The sequence below is a fragment of the Sciurus vulgaris genome (assembly GCF_902686455.1).
Source record: "Sciurus vulgaris genome assembly, chromosome: 16".
NCBI classification, from domain to species: Eukaryota; Metazoa; Chordata; class Mammalia; order Rodentia; family Sciuridae; genus Sciurus; species Sciurus vulgaris.
This window is the reverse complement of record NC_136477.1, coordinates 75,121,336-75,144,752: the sequence shown is the minus strand read 5'-3', so window position 1 is coordinate 75,144,752 and position 23,417 is coordinate 75,121,336.

Genomic DNA, 23,417 nt, shown 5'->3' with positions numbered 1-23,417 from the left:
GACCATATGGTGTGGCTTTTGTCTCTGGAACCTGCCAGTGATCCATCTCTAGGCTCCCTCTTTTATGTTCAGGGGACTAGATTTGCTTTGCTATGCAGGTGCTGGAAGATCTTATAGAAAGAAAACGTTCCCTCAAAAGCCAGTAAAAGGTGAGTGTGCTGTGGTATCCTGAAACTGAGGGGTGAGGCTGCTCAAAAGTGATTACACTGATTACGGTGAGAACTGGTAATTTTAGACTGGAATCCCTGTGGGAGTCTCTAGTGTCTGCAGGCCTGGGTCCTCCACTGGGGAAGGTCAGCCCTGAGTCTCCACTGGACAGTCAAATGGGGCATATGTCAGCAGTAGACTCTGTAAATCCTGTCCTATCCCTGCAGATTATCAGCAGCCCCCACCTGAAATCCTTTCTCAGCATATACATGGCATCATTCCGGCACCTTCCCAGATTGTGTGGTGGATTGTGAAGTGGAATGATCATCAGATTCACAACTCCATGTATTGCTTTTATGCAGAAGAAGGGATGTGGTCTATAGGGCTTTCAGTTCTTTCTTCCTCTTGAGCTTGTTTTTCTTTCTTTCTTGGGGTAAAGGTAGTACTGTGGATGGAACCCAGAGGTCTTTTACCACTGAGCTATATCCCTGGTACTTTTTATTTTGAGAAGTTGATGAGTCTGGCCTTGAACTTGCACCCCAGTCTCCTCAGTTCCTGCGATTACAGAAGTGTGACAACCTGCTTGTATCCTCCTGAATATTCTAAATATATGTGAATCAAAATATCAAATTCAGAACCCTATCTTCCAATCTTCCAACTAATCTGTCATTCATATATACATATATATATAAACATATATATATGCATATCAACATAATCCTAAAATACAGCTCCCTCTCCACAATCCCAATGACAACTTTCCCTCTTCTGAGTATAATCAATTATTTTTCCCATATTATGTTTCAAATGAGCACAGTAGTTTTATAATGTTTTACAAAGAACTGGATGGAACTTTTTAAAGGATTTTTTCTCTGACTGGGTGCAGTGGCACATGCCTATAATTCCAGACACTCAGGTGACTAAGTCAGGAAGATTGCAAATTCAAGGTCAGGTATTTAGGTAGACCATGGTTATGTTAGAAAGACCTATCTCGAAATTTTAAAACAAGGGCTGGGTATATAGCTCAGATTAAACATGCCCCTGTGTAAAATCCCTGTGTAAATTACCATTGAAAAAAATTAAAAGTGAAGGTTCTTTGTTTGTTTATGAGAATTACACATGTAGAAAAGGAGAGAAGAATCACTTGACCCTTTGAAAAAATATGTGTTTTTATTCTCCCTTTGTCTCCTCAAGGCCAAAACCTTGTCAGAATATCTTTGTGCTGAGAGTACCCCTTGTGGAACTTATGTCAGAGGGCTCTCCTTCCCTTCTCTGAGAGTTTCCTGGCACTGTGTTTCAGAATAGTCTGATAGGAGGATCCCACAACTGGCACATCAACTGTCTCTTGAGAGTCTAGTGAATATCAGTATTTGGGTCTTATCCTGTTAGAGAGCAGTCTAAATTTAGGGAGTATTGTTTCTCAGGGAAGTAGCTGAGTGCCCTAAAGCTGGGAGAAATCTCCTCATATACCAAAAGGCACTTCAGTTGTTTCCTTATCTGGGCTACTGTGAATACTGCTACAATGAAGATGAGAATGCAACCATTTATTTAACATACTGATTTCAACTACTTTGGAAATGCACCCAGAAATTATTATCATGTTAGTTTTTAAAGATCTTTAAACTTCAGTGCTTTTAAAAAATGACTACTAAATTCATATTCTAGCACAGTGTGAAAGTGTTTCTACCATATCCATATAAATGGATATTAGTTATTCTCCAACAGTTGTGCTCAGGCTGCAGGTTTTATATTTCACTATCACACAAAATTCCTGATGCAAGTTTGTTAGAATCCAGGCTGCCTTATACTCAGTGGAAGAAGGTGATGTAAAACTATTTTAGAAATAAACAGGAATCTGTGCTTTGAAGTCTTTTTCTTCATTCCTGGTAGGTTTGCACACCAATGTGAAGCCACTCCTTTGTGATTTAGGGAGATATGCATATGTCAGTTGCCATTACTCCCAAAGCTTGGAAGTTTAAAATGTTTAAAATTTAAAATTGAATGGAAAAAGTTGAGGTTGGGACAAATTCCTTAAAGAAAGAATTAGGCCTGGAGTTATTAGTGAGGTGAGCTATGGGAAAGGAAAGTGCTGAACTACCACTTGAGCTGTCAGTTATGGTCTCTGTTTCCCCTGTTAACTTTTTGATGCTGGCTAGTTAGAAGCTTAACTGTTAGCAACAGCAGTTTGCAGAGTATGTTGGCAAATCCTTTTAGGGATAAACTGGAACCTTACAACTTAACTCCTCTTCTTCATGGATTTGGCATGGCCATAGACAAACCACCCTTTTTCTCTGGTCTGGATACTCATGTATATCTAATCTAGTCTTTTCTTCTGTGCGCACAAGATAATTAAAATTCAAACTACAGGCAATTTAAAGTTAATATGCTATATTTATGACCCTCATCTTCCCCTACTCAGGGAAACACTGGATTTGGGTATTCTGTCCCAGTTATATGATACATTCCTCAAGGAAGGCTAAAGCTAATTTTTTCAACTTATCTGATCCTAGATTTTTTTTTAATAAATGAATTAATAACCTTAACAGGGACTCATAATATTAATTTGGTGTAACCATGAATGGAGGGAATCAGGAGGCTCATATTCTGGTATATTTTTAAAATCACCCCTCTTAATATCTGCTTTTTGGGGGTGCTGGGGCATAATTCCAGTGTCATTCATTCTGCACACAAACTCTACCAGTGATCTGTGCCTCTAGTTCTAACATCTACCATTTGGTTGAGTTATATCATTTATTTACCTTTAAATACTTTTCTTGATATGGTTGGATTTATGTTGGTACTTTTATTACACTTAACAATAAAAAATGATATGTACATACATATGGAATTACCCTGGGAATTTTCTGTATTATGATTTCTTGGTCTTTAAAATACTGCAATAAATATTATAATTTTAAAATATATATTAGTTTCAGGTAATGATAGATGGTGCTTTTGATCTCATATTTTGGAGAGTTCTTGGCTAATTTCAAGTATATTTAGCCTTCCAGGAGAATTTTAGAAGTCTTTACTTTGGTTTCTTTATCAATTAAAAGTAAAGCTGGGCTGGGTGCTATGGTGCATGCCTGTATTCCAAGTGACTTGGGAGACTGAAGCAGGAGGATTGTGAATTCAAAGCCAGCCTCAGTAAAAGTGAGGTGCTAAGCAATTCATAGAGATCCTGTCTCAAAAAAAAAAAAAAGTTCAAAAGTAAAGCATGGTGAAATTTTGTTAGAGTATTTTTATAGTTTTACTTGTGGAAAATTGTCATCTTTATAATGTTGTACTTTATCATCTATCCATAGGATGTGTAATTGATTATTTTATGTGCTTCTCTGTACCTTTATTTTCTCAAATTCTGCACCTTTCCTTTTTAAATATGTTTATATGTGAAATGCAACATTCATGTGTTATCTATATAAAACATACATGGTGTTTTATAGTATTTGTCAAACTGGATATAATATAACAAAAAAAGTGTCTGTCTTCTAGAAAACATTATTTCCCACAGTTTATAATTTATTTCTTCCTAACTGTACATCCTCTTTAATCATGCCTCTGGGTTTCAACTCTGGAGGATTATGGCTATATCCTCATATGTACTTTAATTTTACTGTCTGTCTGGTGGGTCTCTAACTTGTATGTTCAATAGCAAAATAGTTTCTACAAATGGATAAAAACAGCATAAGCTCCATCTTCCTTTATGAGAATGCATTTATTCACATATTCATCAATGCTATATAATTCTGTGTATATGATGTGATTTTATTTTATGTTACCATATTTCTAAAGATGTTGAGTTTTATGATTATTGAACACTTAGATATTTTCTATTTAAAGTGGCTGTTCTAGTCTCTTGCTTGCTTTTGCAGTCTGTTTTGTATGTGAGGCAAATAGGTTTTTTCACTATCAGTTCTTGTACCATTTATTTAATGAATAGAGTTTTTATTCTAGCATTATAAAATTTATAAATTTAAAATATTATTTTGTGTAACTTTGTAAGAAAATAACTGATATTTGTTGTTCTTTTTCCCTTTTAAAAGATTGGGGAGTGAAATCAGGAAGTCATATTACTGAGCTATATTCTTAGCTCTTTTTTAAATTTTATTTTCAGACAGGGTTTTGCTCGGTTGCTTGGGTTGACCTTAGAATTATAATCCTCCTGCCTTAGTCTCCAGAGTACTGGATATTTCAGATGTGTACCACCACATGCATCCTATCTCACTCTTTCTTCTGTCAACTTTTGAATACTTTATATTTTCTTTTGTATTTCAATATTATTTATTCAAAATTCTTATATTTAGTGTTTGGCATGTGAAAATGATTTGTTATGTGGCATGAGTGAAGGGGGATGATAGCATTTCTATTGTCACACAGATGTCCCAACGTACTAGCTACTTTTTTGAAAGAATTCCATTTTTATTTTTCCTGATACTGCAATCTCTATGATTTTTCACTGTCTCAATGACAAGGGAAAAAATCTTCTTGAGATTTTTGTCTTGCATTCTACCAGTTGTTCATTTCATCATGTGGTCACTGACTACTATAACTTCATAACATCAATCATGTGTGGCATCATGTGTTTTGGTCAGTGGTAGACTTCCTGTATAGCAAATAGCTTAGCCATGTTGTAGTTTGTACTGTCTAGATTCTTGTCATTACACTCAGATATTTGGAAAATGGCAGAATCATCTTTGAATGAGTTTTCCAAAATGTATTACCATCAAGTGAGACATCATTATATATGTACATATCTGTGCAATTATATAACATATAATTGATATAAGTTTTACTTGTTGAATTTACCAGAGCTTTTCAATTTTATTTGATTTTCAATTTTTATTTGGTACTGTGCATTGAACCTAGGGGTATTTAACCATCGAACCACATCCTCAGCCATTTTTTTTATATTTAATTTAGAGTCAGGGTCACACTGAGTTCCTAAGTGACTTGCTAATGTACTGAATATCAATGCAAACTTGAGATCTCCTGCCTCAGCCTCCTGTCACCAGAATTACAGGTGTGCACTACACCTAGCACATTTGCTTTTTAAAAGTACCAACATTGATATTGGTGATTCTCTTTTTAGTATGTTCCATTTCAATATCTTCTAATTTTGCTCTTTTGCTTAGGATTTTCTTTCATCTACTCTTATCTTTATAAAATTTACTTTTCCAAACTATTGAGATGGATGATGTGCTAATAAATTCTTAGTCATTTTGTGGCTTACTAATTTATGTCTTTATGTTTCCTTTTTAATTTCAGTTTTAGATGCATTCCACTTTTTACAGCCTTTATGGAGGTTTAATTAGCACTATCATCCTGTATATATCTTAGGTATATAGTTTTGTTTTCTAGCATTTGTATATAGCCATGAAACCATCACCACAATAACATTTTTATAGTCATTACTACAGTGTTTTTCCTAGTTTTCTTTTAAATTCTCCCTTTGATTTCCCTCACAACCTTTTATATAATAAATTTGATCTTATTGAACACAGCAAGAACAGGCAAATATCAAAATTATAGAGATCCTTGAATTATCACAAAGAAAATATATTACTGCCTATATTAAGAAATAGAACATTAAATCATGTCCTGACAATCTCTTTATGCCCTTTTCCTCTTAATACCTCTCCATAATCCCCAATGGTAAGTGTTCTTTTGATTTTCTATATAGTGCTATTTATTCTTAAAAAAAAAAAAGACAGCAAACAATAAAACAGAAGTGTTTCTACCTCTTAATTTATTGATACAAAAAGGGTAGGAGAAGAAGGAAGCTGTGGGCTTGCTTCTAATCCTGACCCCACCCAGCCTGTTGCTTTTTTTTTCCTGCAGTACTGGGGATCGAACTCAGGGCTTTGTGCTTGCATGGCAAGCACTCTACCAGCTGGGCTATCTCTCTAGCCCTTATGCTGCTTCCTGATTGGAGAGGATGAGGGGTAAATCTAGAGATAAAGGAGAGGGCTGGGGCAGAATGTGAGACTGGGGGCTGCTGAGACAGGCTACCAGAGTATAAGTGGTAGGAGGGAGAAAAAGAACAAGGAAGGGGAGAAGGGCAATTAGGGATCAGTGGGAAGCTCAAATGGAGCTGGCCAGAAGGTGTAGCAATGGTAGAATGGTCAGGGATTGTAAGCATATAGACAGGTAGAAATAAGAAGGCTGGAGTAAAAAACGAATGGCATCAAGCCATTCTTCAAGCTACAAGCAGGTAAAATGTTCACACCTTGGTATTTTTATGCTCTCACTTCTGAAGAGACAACCATTACAAATCCATTGGAAGTGTTATTCTTCTGTCACACCAATTTCTGATTTCTACCAATTGGAATTCATTTTATATATTTTCTCCTCTTCTTCCTGCTACTTATTCCCCTCTCCATCCTCAGCAGCTTCTCTTTCTTCCTCAGTCTTCTTCTCATCCTCTTCTACCACTTCCTTTTTTGGCTCTTTCCAGCTTTCCTTATCCTTCATTTTCTTCCTATTATTCTTGAGATCTTTGACATTAAATAGACTCCTGCCTCAGGTTTTTCTCCAAGATGGGCCATGTTTAGAATGTGTGAAAATTGTGTCACCATGTGCAGATTGAAGAGTCCTGGACTCCACAGTGTGAGGGTAATTGGAGGAACTTTTCCCAATAGTAAGGGCGGCAGTGGTGGGGGCGAGTTAGAGCATTCTCATAGAATTTGTTTTTCCAGTTCTGTTGTGTCTAGGGTAGAATTAATGTTCCATATTTTATGTCTGAGTAGATGACACCACACCTTTTTCCAAAGTGGGTTTATGTTTTACCTTGCCACAGCAGACTCAACAATTCTAATCACTTAACATCTCTGGGACCACTAGTCTTTCTTGCATGTGTGTGATTGTTTTTTCCTTCCTGGTCCGTATAAAATAGTCTCTGTTTGCTTGAATTTTTAAAAGGTGTTTTTAGTTATAGATGGACACGATAACTTTATTTTATTTATTTATTTTTATGGGGTGCTGAGGACAGAACCCAGTGCCTTACATGTGCTAGCCTTACATGTGCTAGGCAAGCGCTTTCCATTGAGCAACAACACCAGTCCATGTTGGCTTAAATTTTAACTTCCTTAAAATCACTTTGTACTCAGACTTATATGTTCATTTGTTATATAAGTGCTTACTCCTTTATGAAGTCTTTTAAATTTCTCATCTGTGCATTACTCAGTTGAGATGTATTTTCCCCAAAGAAATCTATAATGTATATATTTTGCACTATAAGCACTTTATGGAAATAAGCACTTTACTGTCAATGCTCACTAAAGACATCTTCCACTTTAGATCTTAGCTTTGATCATTGGAGGTATGTTGACTTAAATTGACAAAAGTAGAACTCTAGGTAAAATCATAGAAATCTACAGGGTAAAATCTTGGAAGGGAGGAAGTAATATAATCAGGTAACCTTTTAGATATATACCAGGTCCCACTTGTACTATGGTTGATGACCAGGAATATGCACAAAAAGTGAAGACAATAGTAACTGGGGTGTGTCAAGGCTATAAGAAACTGGGTAATTTCCACATGGGTCATACATGGTATTTAAACAGGGGTGCATCCTCAGCTCTATTTCTGGGTTTGACTGTGTTCTATGAGCTCTTTTGTATTTAAGAATCTCTAAAATTTCTGTTAAGGATATTGGGGGCAGTTTCCTATGCATATCTCTCCCCATCTCACAATATTTTGTGAATATTTTCCCTGTCCTGCTTCAGTTTGCAGACCTAGGGTCCCCTGCTTTTCTTCTTTGTTTCTGTGCTTGGAACTGCACTCTCTGAAATCCTGGCAAATATTTTTTGCAAGCATAAACTTATTGGAAATCTGCCATCTCATATGCTATGGGGCTAGACTGTGTGAGGTCTGAGGGCAGCTGTTGCTCTACTCTCATGTTCTAGGCAAGGTGAATTTGTTTATCTTACATTTGAGGGCTACATCAAAACAAATTAAGGAGAAGCTTCTATTGCTCAACAATGCCAGCAGTCACTAGAAGGTAGAATAATGTTTTTGTACAGTCTCTGGGAGGAGTGTGGCTGACACTGTGACATTCGCCCATTGTCAAGATATCTAACACATTTGTAACAGTAAAATAATAAATTTCTATTTTTAAGCAATTATGTTTGTCATAATTTCTTTCAGCTGCAATAGGAAATTTTCCTTTCTGCCATTTAAATTAGTCATCTGACCAAAGGCTAATGTGACAAATGTTGAAGCTAAGTAATATTTTTCAAAGCTGTGCAAATCTTTACCAAAATATGATTGAAGATTACTATCTTATTGTCAAAAACAGCAACACCTTGGTAGATAAGTTCTTTAATATGAAGAATTAATATGCTGTTTCTTTCTTTCATTGCAGCTTCTTTAGAATGTTATTTATGTGTTTTTCTATGAGGAACTTTTTTCTGTTTGGATTAGATTATGTCTCATAAATGTAACTTTTTTATATGCAATGATCTACATAAGTGGAGGTCTGATTCTGACATGAATTTCCAGATAACATTTGTTTTTTATTTAGGAGATTGGTGGATTCCTTTTCTAATTCTATCTTTTACTAGATGTAGAAAGGGAGAGTTTGCTGGCAAGTGTTTCTTTTGTCTCTTGTGTCTGGTAACATGCTTGTGGCAGCCTAGGGTTTTATTCTCTAGATTTATGGCTTATAGCAACTGGATTCTCACCAATACTTTGACTTTGTCAAATTAAAAGATTTGCAACTTTCTGTGTCTCTTACTATCTCAGTTTTTTTTTTTTTTCCAAATGAGCTATGAGATAGAAGTATTTTCAAAGTTGATTTTCAAGATAGGAATTTACTAAAAACTATCATAAGCTACAAGTAAACTCAGAAAAGAAGATAAAAGATAAATCAGTTTTCTATGTGCATAATAAAGTAAATATTGAAATGTGAAATTAAAACAATTCTAGGGACTGAGGTTGTGGCTCAGTGGTAGAGCACTTGCCTAGCATGTGTGAAGCCCTGGGTTCGATCCTGAGCACCACATCAAAATAAAATAAAGATAAAAAAGAAGAAAACTCTAGTGAAAATAATATCAAAGACAAATACTTAGGAACAATTTTTAGAAAGATGTAAAATCTTGAATATTGAAAACTAGGATACATGTCTTGTTTGTGGAAGATCTAGAATTATTCCTTAAGTCTAGGAAAGTAGGTATTTCAAAGTGTCAGGAAGTGTAGTCTGAGAAAATAAATTCTGATCTACCCGGCTATAAAGAATAGAGTCCCTGAAGTATAATTGTAGACTAATAAAAGATATATAAGAATGTAAACAATGTTGTGGATGCATTTTTTAAAAATGATTATGAATAGGACTTGGTCAGAAATTATAACTATCACACTCCATCCACATACCAACAAACATCACTTTTCTTTCACCTTACCCTCATTCTACTATTTATGCCCACAACAACTCTTCTCAGGATGCACTGTCCTTTAAGAGAAATGTGTTTCAGTGGTGCACTGGGGATCAAAATGGGAAGAACTTGCCTAGCTTGTGGCAGAAACCATCAAAGGAATGACAAAGTTCAGGGCCATCTCTGTTTCAATTTCCCTTTTTCTCTCACACGTAAAGAACTAAAGATTTGGTCTTAGATTTATGGATGAGGAGAGCTTGGAAGTTTTGGGCCAAATAATTGGAAAATTAGAAGTATAAATGCACAAAGATTATGAATCACATATCTCCTATCACCTTAATGTTTTATTTTATTATTTTCACAAAAACAGATTTTGTGTGAAATATAATCTACAGAAAACTCCCAGATTAGTTTAGTGTAGCATATTTAAAGATAATTAGCATATTATTATTTTGTTTATAAAATTTTAAGTAAAATAGTGAAATGATTTTATTTTTTTAAGAATTTGATTGCTTCTTTTTATTTGATAAAATCAGGTCAAAGAAAATAGTTTCCTAGTATTCTTTATTCTTTTTTATTGTTTCTTTTGTTGTGTGAATTTAATTGTATATCAGTGTTTAGCAATACATATAAAGACAAATCCAGTAATATAGGTAAGCAATTTGACATATCCATGAGATGTTATATATTTACTATGGTGAACTACTCAGCAATAATTAAAACTAAAATCCTGTAATATTAAGCAAAATAGATTTATATTGATGATGTAATGCTAAGTGAATAAAAACACACAAAGAAAATTATCACATTGTCTCTTACATGATAACTAAAATGAAATTTATGTGAAATTGGAAAATTGATTACTATTGATGGGAATGGTGCTGGAGGATTAAGGGTTGAAGAATACAACTAGGTACATGGAACAATATCACACTGAATCACATTAGTGTATACAATTGATATGTGCTAATAAAACTCATTATCTCAAGTAATTACAACATTCTCTAAAACATCTAAAATCCTACTATGGAAATTTTCAGTATATGATAAAATATTTGTATCTACAGTCCTCTATAGATAACCACCATTCTCTTTCTATGCATTCATCTTTTATATTTTTTTTCAGATTCCATACATAGAGTATACAATGCATGTTTCCATGTCTGGACAATTTAACTTAGTTTCATCCATGTATTGCAGATGGCAGGATATTCTTTTGTTACTAGGATTTGAATTGAGTTGCTTTATTACTGAAATATATCCCCACCTATTTTTATTTTTCACTTTAAGACAGCATCTTGCTAAATTACTAAGGTTTTCCTTGAACTTTTGCCTTCAAAACCATCCTTCTTTTAAAAACTGAGTGATAAGCCAGGTGTGGTGGCACATGCCTTTTGTAATCCCAGGGACTTAGGAGGTTGAGGAAAGAGAGCCACTAGTTTGATGTCAGCCTCAGTATCTTACTGAGACACTTTATATTTTGAAAGATCATGTCTCAAAATAATTTAAAAAAACTGAAAAAGATTATATATGTATGTTTATATATTTTTGTATATACACAATTAAATGTGTGTGTATTTGTGTGTATTCTTTGATGGACATTTAGGTTGTTTTCAATGAAATGACTATTGAGGATAGTGTTGCAATGACCTCGGTAGTTTATATATTTCTAACGATGTGTTTTATCTCCTTTAATTATTGTAATGGTTAATTACACCTTGAGCAGATTGAGATATATTGAGAAAATTGGTATAGGACACATGTAAGTGTGTCTGTTAGAGTGTTTCCAGAAGATTGAGTCAAAAAAGCAGTGGGGAAGACCTGCAATGAATGTGTAAGTACTAAACAACAGGTTTAGTTTTAAAAAGGCAGAAAGGGAACATGCCACTGGCTTGTAATCTAATCTTCTTGAAAGGGTGTTTTTTTTATGATGTGTCACCTGTGAACATCTGACTTCATATTTTTTAGTTTTTGATAGTGGACTTCAAGCATAGGCTCTACAGGGGTTTTCCAGTCCTGTGTCTGGTACCATAGCTGTTTCATTAACCTCCTTAGATTGTGAGACTTCCAGTTGCTTGAATTGAGCTGTTACCGGTTTCCAACTTCAGGTAGGAGTTTTGGTACTATTTATCTCATAATCATGTGAATCAATCTAAAACATCCACTTATGTGTACATTTATACATTTATATATTTTATTTTGTTTTTCTGAAGGGCCCTGATTAATACAGGCACATGCTCAGCAAAATATCTGAGTCATGTGGCACATCTATTTTTCCATTTTTTGAAAAACTCCCATAATGTATTCCATGATGTCTGTATAAGTTTATATTTCTTACAAATGAGTCCAAGATTCTTCTGTTCTGTACATCTTCTGCATTACATGTTTTCTACTTTGATTTTCATAACAAGCCATCCTAAGAGTATGTGTTTATATCTCATTGTGATATAACCTGAAACCCTAAATCTTCCAGAAGAAAATAGGAAAAATTCTTTGACATTGGTGTTGGTAGTAGTTTTAGATAGGACAAAGAATATACAAGAAAAGCAAAAATAAGCAAGTGAGACTATATAAAACTAAAATGTGCTTATGTATCTAAGGAATCAATCAATTAAATGTAAGGGGCACCATGGATTGAAGAAATTATTTACTAGTCACATATCTGAGTTTCATATCCAAAATATAAAAAAAGCATACAACTCATAAAAAAGAAAGAAAACTCAATTTAAATAATAGTAAAATGCCTAAGTAGACATTTTCCTAAAAAATCAAACAAATGTATAAATTTATATAGAAGGTGCTCAGAATCTTCAATTATCAGAAAAATGCTAATCAAATTTATAATTTACTTTAGCTTCTCATTTATCTCACAGAAGTATGAGTGCTGAATAGTGTATATTCTCTTTCCTGCACAGGGCATCCTGAGACGTTCATAATTTACAAAGCCTTCATTTCCCCACATTATTCTTTCTCATTATTCCATCTTAATTGCCAAGAAAGTCTAGAAACTGGAAAATAAGAACTGAAAGATAAATTACTAGTTAGTCATGAATTTTGAAAATAACTTCAAGAATATATAGAATACTCTAGTAGATCTAGACATGAAGAAATATATCATAAAAGAACTATAAAATAAAATTTAATTTGATTACAAATATTCTCATAATAACATGAAAAATTGACCATGAGAGTTGATACCAGAAGTCTCAGCTTGTTTGGATAAAGCAGAGTGATTTAAACCCAGGAATTTGATCAACCTGAGCAAAAGAGTAAGAACCTAGGTCCAAAATTCAAGCAACTAACAAAAAGTAATTAAAAAACACAATGGAAAAAAAAAAGTTGCCTTCATTGGCAGTGGTAAGATAAACCAAACTTTCAATAAAAAAATCACTAACAATAGTTTATGACCACCTCTAAAAATAGAACACTGAAAACTTACGAATTCTTTCTATAAGACCAGGTTTCCCAGATACAATATCACAGGAAAGAAGATTACAGACCATCTTCCATTATGGATATTGACTAAGGTATTCAAAAAACTAGCACACTGAAGGTAACAATGTTAAAAGGAAAATTGGACCTCATGATTAAGAGGGGCATCTCAAATTTATCAATATGTCATAATATAGTATGTTTCCAAAAATCATTTTGATAGAGAAAAGTTGTGAAAAATCACATGCAAATTTATGGTAAAACCTATGGCAAATAAGGACCAGAGGAAAACTCTTTTTCAGTCTCCTAAAAGGTATCCAACAGCTATCTTAAATTATCATATTTAATGGTAAATATCTAAGCGCTTCATAACTTAATTTTGAAAAAAGGAAAAAATAGTATGATTTTCTGACTTCTAAATATGATTCTGAGAATATTGAACATGAATGTTATAGCTCAAAGAATAAATAGCCTATGCAGTTATTATCCTTTATAAAATGTTTCTAAAGAATTTTCACGCAATAACAAAACATTAGAATTACATTAGTTTATCCAGTGCATAGATTAAAAGGTCAGTGTAAAATTATGCAAATTACCCTAGCAATGAGCAATGTCAAAATTGAGACACAAATCCATTTACAAATGCAGGAAAAATATCTGGAAATAAAAGCAATAAAGTAAATTTAAAACCTGTCCACTGCAAAGTAAAAAGAAAAGGTGAAAATCAAATGCAAAAAATCTGGAAACAAATGGGAAAGTAGCTAATATTCAATGATCAACAGTTTAATTTTGGTAAAAATCACAATATTTCATAGTGGAGCTGCAGATTAAATATGAGTAGATGACAATCCTAAATCCATTTTATAGAAAATAGTCAACTGACACTAATAATCATAAGAAAATGCAAAGGAAATCAAATAATAACATTAATATTGAAGTAAAAATTTGTTATTTTTATGAAAAAATGTAAATTGCAAGCAGAATGCATCGTGTAGGATATTGAATTTAAATATTTTTAAGGTTACTGATAAGCAGTAATCCCCATGCCCAAAGTGAGGTGTCTGGGTCAACCTAGAGAAGAATTAGGCTGGGATTGACATTTGTCACCACAAATAATATCTGCTGAGCATGACAGATTTTGAATTCTTTTCATGATAACTTTCTTCTATTTCCCAGATTTGTTGCAGCTTTTCTACCATAGATGTTCTTTCTTTCTCTTGCACTGTATTCAAGTATATCTCAGTGGGTGTCAGCAATTGAACTTCAGATGTATTCCTGCCCCTCTGGCAGATACAGTACTGGGGTAAGAGTGCATTCCCAGCCCCTCTGTAAGTGGTTAAAAAGATTTAGGCTTGTTTGTTACACAACCTGGAGTGTATTTTAAACAGTGTTTTGTACATTATAGCTTTTGTTTATTGCTGAGAGGTGGAAGTTTGCGGGGATTCAGGCGATAGCCTTATTTCCACACTCAGCTGTAGAGAGTTTTCTCCAAGTACTCTTTGGCCTAGGTTTTGATGTTTTTTCTCTTAATGTTAAGAATTTTTTGCTCTGTAGAAAATATGTAAAAGATGACTCTTTCACTGCCAGAGTGAAACAGTAGTCTCCACATCAGCACAATGTGTGAAGAATACTCAAGGTACTACCCCATTTTCCTTGATATATTCTGTGGGATTCCTGAGAAAAAGCATGCATGATCATGAGGAACATACAATCGCAGACTCATGGATTTCACATTCTCACTCAGCCAACCACATGTGTACTTCAGGACTAGCTGAAAAGATTAGTTTATATATTTTTCAGTGATACATCAAATACTTCTGGCTTGTGTTTTGCACAGACTCTTGTATCCTCAGTTGTCTTGTGGTATCTGTGCTTTGATAGGGCTCAGAAAATAAATCTCATTTATCTCCATTTTTTTAAATTATTTTTCTTGTTTCATGTTTATGTACAACTCTTTTTGGCAATTCTCTACACCTACAAAATTAACTCAGAAATTGTTCACCATTTTTATATATGATTTTTCTGCATTATACTTTGGAATTTATTTTAGGATGTTGTTAGTGTGCTCTCCCTTTGATAGTTTGTATTATTTTCTGTGTTTGTAAGCTATTTATTTAAAAAATCAGATATATTTCCCTATTAATCTAATCTACTACTTCTGAACACAGCAAGCCAGATACACCATTCAAATTTATATCACTAATAAATAAATAGTCACTTGTTCAGGATTCCCTGTGTTTTAGTCAGCTTTGCATTACTGTGACCAAAGGAACTGACAAGAACAACTTAGAAGATAAAATGTTTATTTGGGCTCATGGTTTTACAGGTTCATTCTAGTCACTGACTCCATAGCTCTGGATCTAAGGTAAAGCAAAACATCAGGAGGGAAGGGTGTGACAGAGGAAATAAGGTAAGGACATGACAGCCATGAAGCAAAGAAATGGCACTATTCACCAGGCATAATGTATATACCTGAAAGCAGGCCCCAAGGAACTACTTCCTCTACTCACTATGTACCTTCTTAAAGTTACCACACCCTTGATCCAGATCAATGGATTGACCCAATAATTGGTTTTCAGTACTCACAGTCTAATTATTTTACCACTGACTAGTCTTACATTATCTCACACATAAGCCTTTAAGGAAAATATCATATCTTAATCATAATACCACATCATATTTGCACTTTGTAGAACTGGAGAGGAAAATAATAAAAATCACATTATCTAGCCCCATAAAAGTATAGTCCCTTGGTTCTTTATGCCATTTTTCTGGTTTCGGTGATTTTTCAACTTTGGGTTACCACCTTGAAATAGAAATCATGATTGAGGCAAAATAGTAGGAATCAGTGGAATTTTAAAACATTGTTTAATTAATGCCTATGCATTATACAAAATAGTGAGTTTTGTTCTGGCATATTTCTAGATCTGCATGATGTATTTAGATCAATGTCATGACACAGGCTCTTCCCATGTCCTCTTTCAATTCCTTTCCTTTATCTTAATTATCTTAATTCTTTATCTTTTATTTTCATGAGATACCTTTTTCTTTTTTTCTGTTTCTTCTGTATATGAGATAAAATGTACAACATTTACTGTTCTGAGTCTCTTATTTGTCTCAATATACCGCTCTCCAATTGCATTCATTTTCCTGTGAACAGCTGACTTTTGCTGAATAAAACTTTATTGTATGTTTATATCATGTTTTCTTTATCTTTTCATCTGTTAATCAAACCCAGACAGATTCCATGACTTAGTGATAGCCTTGGGACAAAAACGGGCCCAGTGACAAATGAAACAGAATAGGAGTTAACAGAGGCCATTTTTGTCCCAGAACCACATCGCTTTTGTTATTATGGTTCTGTAGCATACATTTAAGTGAGGTATTGTGAGATCTTCATGTTTATAGTTTACAGAATTACTTGCTTTTCTGAGTCTTTTATTATTCCATATGATTTTTAGGATTGTTTTTCCTTGTTATAGAGTGATATGGGTATTTTGTTGAAGATTGTATTGAATGTGTAGGTGGCCTTATTTAATCAATAGATGTCTTTAGTTTAAGTTTAGTTAATGTAGATGACTTTCATTTAACTGTTGATGACTAAGTTTTTCAAAGTTTTGCAATTTTTCTTATAAGATCTTTCCTTTATTTGTTTAGATTTATTACTAAGAATTTTCAAGTTATTTGGAACGAAATGAATTTCCTGATTTCTTTATCAACAGATTCATTATTGTGGACAAAATATGTTGATTTTCTTATTTTGCTTTATCTATTCTGAAATTTTACTGAATTTGTTTATTTCATGAGGAACTTTTGGTGGAAACCTTAGGATTTTCTAAGTTTGACCTTATATTATCTGTAAACAGAGATAATTTGATCTTCCTTTCCTACTTGTTATCCTTTCTGCCTCTTACCAAATGCTCCAAATAAAATTTGAGTATTCATTGTATACTCACATTTTGAGTATACAATCCAAGTGGTGGGAGTGAACATCCTCCTATTGTTCTTCATTTTAGAGGAAATGCATTCATGAATTCATCTCTTCCCTATTTAATATAATATTGACTTTAGGTTTGTCCCATATAGCCTTTGAATATGTGACTTGAGCTAAGTTCTTTCTTCTACTAGTTACTGCTGATTTGTGTTTGTTACATTCCTGTAATGAAAACAACTTTATCATATTGTATGATCTTTTTAATGTGCTATTGAATTTGATTTGATATGATATTATACTGAGCAGGTTTTCATGTAAGTTCATCAATTTTATTGGTGTGTCATTTTCTTTCCTCAGAGACGTGTTCTTATCTGGCTTTGGTTTTTGTTGTTTGGTAGTGCTGGGGATTGAATCCAAGACCATTCCTACTCTAAGATACAATCTCAGTTCTTTTAATTTTATTTTGAGAAAAGGTGTTATGATTTGAGTGTGAGGTGTCCCCCAAATGCTCATGTGTGAGACAATGCAAGAAGTTTCAGAGAAGAACCTATGGGGTTGTGAGATCCTTAACCCAATCATTGAATTAATTCCTTGATGGGATTAACTGAGTGGTAACTAGAGGGGGTGGGATATTGGGGGCATGGCTTTGGGTTATATATTTGTATCTGCTAAGTGGAATTTTTTTCTCTACATCCTGATCACCATGTGAATTTTTTTCCTCTGCCACACTGCTCTACCATGATGTTCTGCCTCATCTTGAGCCCTTAGGAATGAAGCTGGCTTACTATGGAATAAGACCTCTGAAACTGTGAGCCCTCCACTAAATTTTTTCTCCTCTACAATTGTACTAGTTGGGTCTTTTAATCACAGTGGTGAAATACTTGACTAAAATACAAGGTCTTGCTAAGTTACTGAAGTTGATCTGAACTTGTGATCCTTCTGGCTCAGGTTCAAATTTTGGGTATTATAGGTGTGCAGCACAGCTGGGTTTATGTCTGATTTTGAGTATCATGGTGATACAAGCTTCATGAAATAAATTTGGGAGTGTTTCTTGTTTTTCTATTTATTTCAAGGAAAACTTGAGAAACATTATGTTAATTCCTCCACATGATCTGGTAGAATTCTGTATTAAATACATCTTGTCCAGGAGTTTTCATGTTGGAAGGCTTGGTATTACTGCTTCAATCACATTGTTTTTTATTGTTATTTTAGGTATTCAATATCCACTCTTTTCAATTTTAGTAGGTCATAGTTACTTAAAAATTTAACCATTTCTTCTAGATTTTCCAATGTATTAGAATAAGAGTTCTCAAAATAGTTCCCTGATAATCCTCTAAATTGCATTGGTATCTATGGTAATGCCACCTTTTTATCTCTAATTTTATAAATTTGAGTTTTCTCTTTCCTTTGATTTGTTTGTCTAAGTGTTTATTCATTTTTTTATTACTTCAAAGAACCAACTAGTTTTTTTAAATCAATCCTATGTATTCTTTTATTCTCTCTTATTAATTTTATCTCTGATCTTTATTCTTTCATTGTGATAATTTGTGGAATAATTTGGTTTTGCTTTTATAAGACTGTGAGTTGGATTACTAGGTTACTTGATTTGGATTTTTCTGGTGCTTTATGTAGGAACACATAATGCCATTTTCCTTTTAGAACTGCCTTCACAGTGTCCCCCAAATTCTGGCACATTGTATTTCTTTTTTTCTTTTTTCTTTTCTTTTGTGGTACTGGGGATCGAACTCAGGGCCTTGTGCTTATGATGCAAGCACTCTACCATCTGAGCTATCTCCCCAGCCCAGGCACATTGTATTTCTATTGTTTGATTGTAAGAGTTTATAAGTTTCTCTCCTGATTTATTTTATATCATACACTTAAAAGTGTATTATTTAATTTCCATGTGATTGTGTAGTATCTTTAATTTTTCTTGCTGTTAATTTCAGGGTATAATGATCAGAAAAGATACAAGGCATTGGTTCCACATGCCTTCTGAGGACTTTGTGGCCATAAATATGATATATTTTGGAAAGAGTTCCATGAGCAGGTGAAAATAAAATGTGGTCAGCTATTATTACTCAAACTGTCTTATAGATTCTTGTGTCCCTTTTATCTACAGTATGATTTAACTGAAAGTCATTTTTTTCCTCTAAAATTAGGGCAGATTTTGTAAATCTGTCAGAAGTGTAAATCTGATAATGCTGAATCATTTTAATATGACCATAATGAACTTGAAATAAAAACTGGAAAACTGGGAGTTGGATTTAGAAATAATGGAGTTGGTAATAAAGTGATCAGATGACTGCCTAACTTGGATTTTCTAATGAGCATATGGCAATAATATTCATAAGGACAATCTAAAAATAACATATCAGATATCTTCTTTATGTTGCACTTATTTGTTAGGTTTTGTTTTCCTATTACTGATTGTCAGTGTGGCTCGTATCTCATGTAAGTGATGTTCACTTTGTACAGTTGCTTCTGTATGAATATAGGAATGTCACATGAATTTGTTTTCTGTGTTTTTGTTTTTTCCAGCACAATCTGTGTCTTCATGTGGTAGATACAAATGCAAGGCTAATATACCAGTGTAGATTAGAGATATTGTGTACCCTGAGCTGCTGCCAATGCAAAAGTGAGTAGACTATATAATCCAGAGAACTGAATAGTTTGATTTTGGGTTAGATACACAGGCAATTATACAAGATGTGTAAAACAGTACAAGGTTTTGGTAGATCACTTGGAATTCTTAGCATGTGTATTGGAAATAATAAAACAATAGAAAGATGATGATAGAATATTACTTGAGAAAAGATTATTTAACAATAATACATGGTATAAAACAATAAAATAGTAAATATGAGAAAGAGTGACATTAGATGATCTTCAAAGAAGAAATAATCAAGATTAGGAACATACATTTGTGCTGGGGATGTGACTCAGTGGTAGAGAAGTTGCCTTATGTGCAAAAACCCAGGGTTAATTCTCACCAAAAAAAAAAAATAAATAAAAATGAATAGACTTTTAAAATTAGAGCAGTATAGTTATACAAAGTAATTGGGTTTATTTTGACAGAATCATAGATGGTTCAATTTGATTTCTCTCTCTTAATTCTCATTGCCTTCTTTTCCCCTTCCATCCTCCCTCCCAATATTCTCTTTCCTCTACTAATCTTCCTTTCACTCATTTATTTATTTTTAATTGGTGCTTTCTACATATACCTAAGGTGTAATCTATTTTGTTATGTTTTTATATGCACACATTATTTTGCTAAATGCATTCCAAATTTCATCTCTTTTTCTGTCCCTTCTCCCTCTTTCTCAACCTCCTTCTAACCTTTCCTATATCTTTGTGAAATCCAATTCCCCACTTCCCCCTTGTTTTGCTCTACCTGCCACACATGAGTGAAAACATTTGACCCTTGATTTTCTGAGTCTGATTTATTTCACTTTGTATGTGTTCTCCATTTCCAACCATTTACTAGAAAATGTCATAAATTAAATCTTTAAGGCAGAATAAATCTCCTCTGTGTGTGTTTCTGTGTGTGTATGTGTGACATTTTCTTAATTCATTCATCTATTCATCTATTGTTGAAAATCTGAACTGCTTCCATAATTTGGCTACTGTGCATTATGCTAATATAAGTATCAATGTGATGTATCAAAATATAGTTTGAATTATATTTAGTTATGTAAGTATAAGGAGCACTTGACAGATATCCAGCATTCATTCAAAATTTTTCTCTGATACAAATATAAATCAGTCATAAAAAGAAAAGAATAACACTTCACTGATGATCAAATATATATAACCATGGCATATAAATGCAAACAATTCCAGTTATGAAAAAAGAAAATTATTTATTATAAAACATATCATTTGCATTTTTGTTTGCCCTTTTTTTATTGGCAGTGAATTTGACTCATCTGTGCCTAGTGTACAAACATGTCTTTTTCATTGTGTTAAAATATGCATAAAATTAAATTGAGGAATCAGGCCCAAGACCCTTTACCAAATAGAAGAAAAAGTAGGCCAAATCTCCATCACCTTGACTTAGAACCAGACTTCCTTAACAAGACCCCCATAGCGTAAGAAATAAAAACAAGAATCAATAAATGGGATAGATTCAAACTATAAATCTTTATCCCAGCAAAGGAAACAATCAATAATGTGAAAAGATAGCCTACAGAAGTGGGAGAGAATCTTTTCCACACACGCTTTAGGCAGAGCACTAATCTCCAAAGCTTATAAAAAACTTAAAAAAACTTTACACCTAAAATACAAAGAACCCAATCAATAAATGGGCTAAGAAAATGGGCACATACTTCACAGAAGATATAAAGATGATCAATAAATATATGAAAAAGTGCTCATCATTCCTAGTAATTAGAGAAATGCAAATTAAAACCACCCTAAGATTTCATCTAACTCCAATTAGAATGGGTATTATCAAGAATAGAAGCAATAAGTGTCAGCATGAATGTGGGGGGAAATGCAAACTCCAATATATATTGGTGGTGGAGTTGCAAATTGGTGCAGCCACTCTGGAAAGCAGTATGGAGATTCCTCAGAAAATTTGGAATGGACCCACCATTTGACCCATCTTTCCCAGTCCTTAGTTTATTCCCAAATTACTTAAAATCAGCGTACTATCATGATGCAGCCACACAAATGTTCATAGCAGTTCAATTAACAATAGCTAGATTGTGGAACCAACAAAGATGCCCTTCAGTTGATAAATTCTTAAAGAAACTGTGATATATATTTTTATTTTTTTTCTTACTTTTTTTTTATTGTAAACAAATGGGATACATGTTGTTTCTCTGTTTGTACATGGCATAAAGGCATACCATTTGTGTAATCATAAATTTACATAGAGCAATGTTGTTTGATTCATTCTCTTATTTTTCCCTTCCCCCCACCCCTCCCACCCCTCTTTACCCTCTATACAGTAGTTCCTTCCTCCATACTTGCCCCCCTCCCTAACCCTAACTCTAACCATTCCCTCCCCCCATTATGTGTCATCCTCCACTTATTAGCGATATCATTCGTCCTTTGGCTTTTTGAGATTGGCTTATCTCACTTAGCATGATATTCTCCAATTTCATCCATTTGCCTGCAAATGTCATAATTTTATCATTCTTTATGGCTGAGTAATATTCCATAGTATATATATATACCACAGTTTCTTTATCCACTCATCAATTGAAGGGCATCTAGGTTGGTTCCACAGTCTGGCTATTGTGAATTGAGCAGCTATGAACATTGATGTGGCTGTATTTCTGTAGTATGCAGATTTTAAGTCCTTTGGGTATAGGCCAAGGAGTGGGATAGCTGGGTCAAATGGTGGTTCCATTCCAAGTTTTCTAAGGAATCTCCACACTGCTTTCCATAGTGGCTGCACTAATTTGCAGCCCCACCAGCAGTGTATGAGTGTACCTTTCTCCCCTATATTTATATATATATATATATATATATATATATATATATATATATATGTAATGGAATATTACTTGGCCATAAAGAAAAATAAAATTATGGCATTTGCTGGTAAATGAATGAAGTTGGAAAATATCATGCTAAGTGAAATAGGCCAAACTCAAAAAACCAAAGACTGAATATTTTCTCTGATAAGTGGATGATGATATATAATGAGGGGGGATGGCAGGGGAAGAGAAGAATGAAGGAACTTTGGTTGGTGCAGAGGAAAGTGGGGTTGGAGGGAGTGGGGGATGGAAAGATAATAGAATGAAACAGACAGTATTACCTTATGTATGTTTATGATTACATAAATGGTTTAAATCTACATTGTGTACAACCATAGAAATTAAAGGTTGTACCATGTGTGTGTACAATGAATCAAAATGCAGTCTGTAAAAATAATTTAAAAATTAATAAAAAATTAAATTGACCATTATAACCATTTCAGGTTACAATTTATCATTTAGTGTATTTACTATGTTGTAACAATTACAAGTATGTAGTTATAAAATTGAACCCAACTCTTTTATATGTAAAACAATCAGTGTTTTCAACAGTCGTTCCCTATTTCTCCTTTCCTCAGGTCCTGGAATAATTAAGATGCAGTTTTTTCAATATATTTTCCTTGCCTTAAAATTTAAAATAATTTGACCTATGCACTCTGTAGCAAGTTCCTCTAATTTCTTTCCTTGAACTTAATGCTTTCAAGGCCATTTATGTTATGTATTTTAGTATTCTAATTAATCTTTTGATAAATACAATTCTATTGTGTGGACATATCACATTGTAGTTATCTGTCATGGTTATTATTATGACTTTGCAGTACTGTGGATGAATCCACATATACTCTGCCACTGAGCAACATCTCCAGATCTTCATGCTTATTTGTTTGAAGTAGGGACTCCATAAACTTGCTCAAACTTGAAATTCCCTTGCCTACCCTCTAGAACTTCTAGGATTCTAGGTTGCACCACCAAGTCTGGCAGTTATCAGTTAATCTGCTGTTAGATATATGGGTTGTTTTCACCTTTGGTTATTTTGAATAATTTAAT